The sequence below is a fragment of the Pseudochaenichthys georgianus genome, unplaced genomic scaffold (genome assembly GCF_902827115.2).
Source record: "Pseudochaenichthys georgianus unplaced genomic scaffold, fPseGeo1.2 scaffold_628_arrow_ctg1, whole genome shotgun sequence".
In the NCBI taxonomy this organism is placed as follows: Eukaryota; Metazoa; Chordata; class Actinopteri; order Perciformes; family Channichthyidae; genus Pseudochaenichthys; species Pseudochaenichthys georgianus.
Genome location: NW_027263186.1, coordinates 106,945 through 114,682, shown reverse-complemented (window position 1 = coordinate 114,682; position 7,738 = coordinate 106,945). Strand labels below are relative to the sequence as shown.

General features: G+C 39.0%; 1 long non-coding RNA gene across 1 annotated transcript; it reads left to right on the top strand.

The window, feature by feature from the left end:
- Window positions 1-631: 631 nt before the first annotated feature.
- LOC117443587 (uncharacterized) lies at window positions 632-1,837 on the top strand. The gene is made up of 3 exons (XR_004551693.2): window positions 632-658; window positions 1,176-1,365; window positions 1,541-1,837. It is a non-coding gene; the product is annotated as an uncharacterized lncRNA (long non-coding RNA).
- The last annotated feature ends 5,901 nt before the right edge of the window (window positions 1,838-7,738 follow it).

The window sequence follows — 7,738 nt, the reverse complement described above, 5'->3', positions numbered from 1 at the left end:
TAACATTAGTGTGTTTCTTTACCAGAAATATTAGCAGTTCAGATCATATTTAGATTTGTAATGGGATCTCGAGGATTTCATTTAAAAAATAAACACAGATGCTTGTCAGAAATTCAGAGCTATTGAAATATGTTATTTAGTTTACCTAAAGATGTTGGGGTTCTTATTTAGTTGGCACAGTCCAAGTATTAAGATTCTGAAGCTGTACAATTAATTTAGAAAACCTGTTCACAGACGTCTGTTGTTTTAAGACAAGACAAGACCATCTGGCTCAGTCACATATCTCTCCAAAGGCTGGGGAGGGAGGGCTTCAGATGTGCATATTGTAAGGAACTCAGACTTCTTATCTCAGAAGTTCCACCATGCAGGAGATCAGGTAACAATTGAACTGTTTTTTTTTTCTAATTTAACTCTTATTTGTGAATTTATTATTTACCCATAGTTACCATTTTTGAGTTGCTGTTGAAGTAAAGTAGTGTTTTTAAGTATTTGTTATGTTTATTTCAGATTTTAGCCGACAGGGGCTTCACTTTGAAGGACGACTTTGCTGTTCTGGGTGCACAGCTCATCACACCGTCTTTCACGAGGGGCCGAAAACAACTGTCAGCCGAAGATGTTGCAAATTCTCGTGTGACTTCGAACATCAGAATTCACATTGGTAAGTATAGAGTCAGCAGTCAGATTCATACAGTATGTACATTTTAATGTGTTTGGTATTCAGAGTGTGCTGCATCATCAAATCACTGTTGCTACTTGCCGCAGACGTGGTTAACATTTCCCTAACTAAATGAATTACTGTAACAGTACAGATCCGGGTTAACAAGTGCTGAGACGTTATTCAATTAATCACATCAACGAGTACATGTGTAATCCCTACTTTGTAGGGTGTCTTAAGATAACATTTTATCTTAAAAACATGTTATTCTATATTTAAATACATTGAACTGTTGTTCACATTTAGTGCAATATCAAGAGAACAGGATAACAGGAAGTGAACAGGATAACGGGAAGTTAACAGGGATCTTTCTTCACTTTAACATGAAAAAGAAACACTAATTATAGGACACAATGCACTGACGATATGATATAACGGTCAACTGTGCTACTCCTGTGAAACTCGAACATAACAATGTAGATAAACAGCATTTTCAAAACATGTAACATGTGGTCTGCAGAGAGAGTCATTGGTGCCCTGAAGAGCCGGTACCACATTCTGGATGGCCCACTTCCTCTGCGCCTGGTGAAGAGACTGCAGGATGAAAGACAGAAGAGAGAAGAGGCCATGATGGATAGGATTGTGCATGTCTGTGCAGCACTAATGAACTTGTCTGGCAGTGTCATGTACAACCGTTACAGAATCTGAGAGTAAGAACAAAATCAATGTGCAGTAATTTAATAATGAGCTTCAGAGAACAATATTGTATGCAACTTTTTTATACAACAAAGAAGTCATTATTGTTCCAATTGTGCCATTTAGCAGGTTTCAGTTGAGACATAATGGATCTTTCTAATCAAAACCACCTGTTTGTCTTTTCCACAGGTCCCTGAACTTATCTCAGTGCTGCTCTGCTGCTGCACACCCTGTCACCCTGCCTCTGATGCCTGACGCTCTGCCTCTGTTGCCTGATGTTCTGCTGCCACTTGTGTTGCCTGATGGGTCACTCCCTGTGCTGCTTTCGACTGGACTGTGTTCTGCCTATTTAGCAGAAACATATACAGTGCTTATCATAAATGAGTACACCCCCTTTGAAAAGAACACAAGAACAATTTGATCAACATCACAATATCAACAATTATTATCTGATTAGTATCAAAGTCACAAGTATAGACAAACACAATTTGCTTATCTTACTAAAGTAAATCAGGGCCATACAATACAGTATATTTCAAACCATGCAGGCCTGGGTTGTAAATAAAAACTGCCCCTAACTAGTATAAAATGCTGTGGTTTTTTTCATATCACAGCGATGTTACGGAGATGAATTACATTGCAACATCAGTTTCCTCCAATATTGTACAGCCCATTATTCATTCTATTTGTAGCCTATGTATGTTTTCATGTTGTAAATAAATGTATAGGCTTTGTGATATTTGATTTTGTACATATAGTCTAGTAGTCTAAGTTGATTGATACTGAATGAAATAGCTATAATATGCTTCAAAATGAATTGGTATATGTAACTCTGTCACAGTGACTTATTTGTTGCCATTTTTACACTGATAGGAAATTCAACCACCTACCTGTGCATCTTTCAGCTCCCGGAGTTTGTGTAGTATGTGTTGTGACCAAAATGTGTGCATCACATTAATGGCACCACTGATGAAGTCCTCATCTCTTTGTACTCTGAATATCAGGCAGTTCTAGTTCTTTAGGCTGCTGTGTGTGTAAATCCCTGCGTGATATAACGTACCGAGTCGTCAATAACCAATATGTATATGCAGCTCATGATGGCTATTGTGCAATAACAGCCATTGTGTGATGAACAAATGCACTAAAACGTGTTAATTTCCTTGTCAGACATAGAAATTATGTGAGGTTTAATTCATCAGTTAACGTGATTTTGCCTCTTACCGGGTGATTCAACCAGGTATCAGAAGATATCAGGGAATGAAACTTCAGGCCATTCAGTCGGATCATTCGTCCACTCTTTAATAAGATATGGACAAGAATCCGATCCTATTAATTAAAAAAATGTAAGGTATCTATCCCTGTCAATGGGCTGCAATGAATCAATGTATGACATGTTTGTTTAACATTTAAAATCCGTGCGCTTACAGTGTTTTCCCCCTCGAAATGCCCCGCCCCCAACTGTGACGCGACGCCGACTGTATGTATAGGGCGTAAAATTAATAAACCCTCTCAAAATACCCCATTTGTGGCCCTCCAGATATCTCAACCAGTTTCTTGGCCGAGCAGTGGTTTTAGGCTACTTGATTTAACCACAGTGACCAGGGAGCTCATTGTCCCTAAAGTGCCTGAGACTTTCTCACACAGCCACATACAGTGGGGCAAAAAAGTATTTAGTCAGCCACCAATTGTGGAAGATCTCCCACTTAAAAAGATGAGAGAGGCGTGTAATTTTCATCCTAGGTACACTTCAACTATGAGAGACAGAATGGGGGGAAAGAATCCAGGAAATCACATTGTAGGACTTTTAATGAATTAATTGGTAAATTCCTCGGTAAAATAAGTATTTGGTCACCTACAAACAAACAAGATTTCTGGCTCTCACAGACCTGTAACTTCTTCTTTAAGAGCCTCCTCTGTCCTCCACTCGTTAACTGTATTAATGGCACCTGTTTGAACTCGTTATCAGTATAAACAACACACTCTCACTCCATAATCGTCCAGGAGCGACGTTTGGTCAGGGTCCCGTGGCGTGCAGTTGTGACGCTCCTAGGCTCCTTCAGCTTCATAAAGGGACGCAAATAGCTTTCAACTGATTGCAATGTATTCCCATCTGCGGCGGGATTTGACGCTCATGGAAGCACGGCATTCGTTTGTGTCGGCTGCCCTTAAAAGGCAATGTGAGCGTCCATTCCCATTGGATAACGGAGAATTGTACACCCGGAAGTAAGAATTCCCCTTACTGTCGATTGATTTTACAGTGATATCTGCACTACTCATCGACTAAAAAACACCAGATTATCCTTGTTAATTACACAACATTGATTGGTTTAAATTGTGTGCAATGCTTTTGTATTCTTCCCCTTCGATTCGGAGAAACAAATATTTTTTCGGAGTAAAGGATGGCAGAAGACACTACACTACCCAGAATCCCCAGCTATCGTTTAGGATTACACCATGTGCTCTGTTTGACAAACCCCGTGATTAGTTCTCAAGCTCTGTGATTGGTTGACCTCCAACTGCATTCCATATGAAAAAAAAACGTTTCGTAAAAGATAAAATCATACTTTATTCAGCAGTGCTTGCTTTACTCTTTGAAAGTCATCACATGAATGCATTGTAATAAATGGTTCGGCTGCATTAAATATATTACACATCTGTCGTAGTTCTTTATTTTTATTTATCTACAGAGATCGGGCTCAGAATAGACCAGAGACTATTCTTTTACCGTTCAGTTTGAATTTCACAATAAAGTTAGTAATATTTTGTTTTGATATTATTGTTTTTTATTAACTACTAGACCGCTGGGTCATGTTAAGACCATCTTTTCTGTGTTGCTGTGGGTTTTTTCCATCGCTTTTGTGTTACAAATATCAAAACAATAACTAAATATATCCGTCGTAAACTAAACCAGAAACAGCAGTATATCTAATTTTGTTAACACTGTAAACTTGACAGCTTTTTAACCCAAACCACCTACTGGTTAAAGCACGTTATTACACGTTTAGAGTAATGCAATGCAGGTAGATTGTGTTGCTTTTTAATGACTGTTTAAAATGTCTTTTTCTTAATGTATTTTATTATTATTAACTACTTGTTGCTAGGGACGCTGCTATCGATATTATTATTGTTATGTTGTGTAACTGTTTAATGGTGTTATCTTTATTGCTACCCCCTTCCCCGTCAATGTATAGTGTTGGTCCACAGCGCAAACGTATTAGTTTAACAAAATCCGCATCTAAAATTGTGGCATAGATAGCCTACGTTATTTTCCCCTGTGCAATTCTCCATTTACTCAACAATAACATATAATTATCCTTGTGTTTATTTATTTGTTTGATTAATAAACACAAGTTGGAGTCCGTCAGGACCGAGGGTCGGAGCGGCTCATTTTCTTTAGAGAATATTACACCGGGAAGTAAGTATTCTCTCCGCTTCGCTTGACAAACCCCGTGATCCTCAAGCTCTGTGATTGGAGAGTGTGCTCCGAGGGTTACGCCGAGCGTCGAACAGCACTTGAAATGGGATGGAACCACGGCAGACTGTCCAAAACTGGATTTGAACGGGTCCACCGCGTCCCCCCCCCCTCCCTCACCCCCATCCCCAGAACTACACATGCCGGCTATTGTGTTTCGCAACATGTTCTCTATCTATGGCACGTCTCTACTGGGAGTTGTAGTTTTAAAAGACGTTTTCGTATTTCCCATAATAAGAAGTTGCCAGTATTAAACTGTGTACATCCCTGGAGGTTTAGGGGATAGGAAACACTCAAATGTAAAACATATAATTAATAGCATTAATATATATACCCACATGCCAGCTAAGGTCAGAAGAGCTTTATTTAACAGCTGGTCTTATGTTTGTGACCCCTCCTGTTGTTAATTGATAACATTACATTAATTGATAAGCCTGGAACATGCACTTGTCAAGGTTCAGAGGCACATTTTGCAAATATGGCAGTAGACATCGATCAGCTTAAGATAAGATATACTTTATTGATCCCAAGTTGGAAACATTTGCGTTGCATCAGTATGTGTAACAGTTGTAAATATGCAGTGGTGTTTATTTGTAAATCATTTAGTATAATCACAGAAATTCTGTGTTTTATATTTAACAATTCTGTGTTGTTTATTTATTGATTGTTCAATACCTGACAAGGCCGGAGATGAAATATCTACATACATCTTATAAGAGTATAATACATATGTATAATATCAGTTAAAATAAGTGCTTCAACATAGTTAACATTGCTGGAGGTATGCACAAATATTGATAGATGTCTTGTAATGCACTATTGAGGAACCTGCGACCCAACTTTTTCATTCAATGCATAACTACACCGTTTGTGAATATGATGTCAATAAACCTTAGAAAATCTTGAAATCTTGAAAGGGATGTGCAAAATAGTCATTATATACAGTCTTTAATTAACTATTAGTAGAGAATAACAAGTAATGAATATACTTTATAGGGATCCTATTAATATCTAATAATAAAAATAATGAAATTCAATAACATGCTTGAACCACTAGGTGTCCCTTTATATCAGCTGTGCACCTTTATGGTGTAAATACAGCCTATCTACCAATTGGATCAAATATAAAAGTCAGCCGAATTAGTGTTGATACTGCAAGGAGACGTATTATGTAAGATGTGTAAGATGTTGTTTAATGGCTGATATATTTATGATCCACGTCACGTTTTCAGTGTTGGCGGCAGTTCCTCATGTTTGTCTAGAAGTCTTCTCATCAGGGCTCTATAAATAGAGAACTACGGCACATGTAATATCTAATAGAGCCGAACCGTGGATTACAATGCCGTTATGTGATGACTTTCAAAGAGAAAAGCAAGCACACTCGGAATAAAGTATTATTATTATTTTTTTAAATGTTTTCGGTCTGTTTCCGGTATTTGTTAATGACGATGTGCTGTGAGATGTGAGACTGGAATTGCACAGGGGAAAATAACATATCTTTAGATGCGGATTTTGTTAAACTAATATATTTGCGCTGTGGACCAACACTATACATTGACGGGGAAGGGGGTAGCAATAAAGATAACACCATTAAACAGTTACACAACATAACAGAAATAATATCGATAGCAGCGTCCCTAGCAACCACCTTGGTAACAATGAAAACGTTCTATGGACGCAATTTCCCTGAAGTAATCTTCGTAATAACTAGCAAACTAAAGATCATGTACATCCACTGCACACATAATCTGAAATAACAACTCATATTTCTCGCATTAAATGACATCAAAACGCATTTTAATGGCCAAACTAACTTTAAAATAGGCATTTTCCACCGAGAATAAAACGAAGTTCGGCCATGTTTTTTTTCTGCAGGGAGAAATTTGAAGATCACGTGACATAGACGCCAGCCATTGGAATGAATGGTGAAAGAAAACGGGGTTTGTCAAACAGAGCACATGGTGTAGTCCTAAACGATAGCTGGGGATTCTGGGTAGTGTAGTGTCTTCTGCCATCCTTTCCTCCGAAAAAATATTTGTTTCTCCGAATCGAAGCGGAAAAATACAAAAGCATTGCACACAATTTAAACCAATCAATATTGTGTAATTAACAAGGATAATATGGTGTTTTTTAGTCCATGAGTAGTGCAGATATCACTGTAAAATCAATCGACAGTAAGGGGAATACTTACTTCCGGGTGTACAATTCTCCGTTATCCAATGGGAATGGACGCTCACATTGCCTTTAAGGGCAGCCGACACAAACGAATGCCGTGTTTCCATGAGCGTTAAATCCCGCCGCAGATGGGAATACATTGCAATCAGTTGAAAGCTATTTGCGTCCCTTTATGAAGCTGAAGGAGCCACGGGACCCTGACCAAACGTCGCTCATGGACGATTATGGAGTGAGAGTGTGTTGGTATAAAAGACACCTGTCCACAACCTCAAACAGTCACACTCCAAACTCCACTATGGCCAAGACCAAAGAGCTGTCAAAGGACACCAGAAACAAAATTGTAGACCTGCACCAGGCTGGGAAGACTGAATCTGCAATAGGTAAGCAGCTTGGTGTGAAGAAATCAACAGTGGGAGCAATTATTAGGAAATGGAAGACATACAAGACCACTGATAATCTCCCTCGATCTGGGGCTCCACGCAAGATCTCACCCCGTGGGGTCAAAATGATCACAAGAACGGTGAGCAAAAATCCCAGAACCACACGGGGGGACCTAGTCAATGACCTGCAGAGAGCTGGGACCAAAGTAACAAAGGCTACCATCAGTAACACACTACGCCGCCAGGGACTCAAATCCTGCAGTGCCAGACGTGTCCCCCTGCTTAAGCCAGTACATGTCCAGGCCCGTCTGAAGTTTGCTAGAGAGCATTTATATGATCCAGAAGAGGATTGGGAGAATG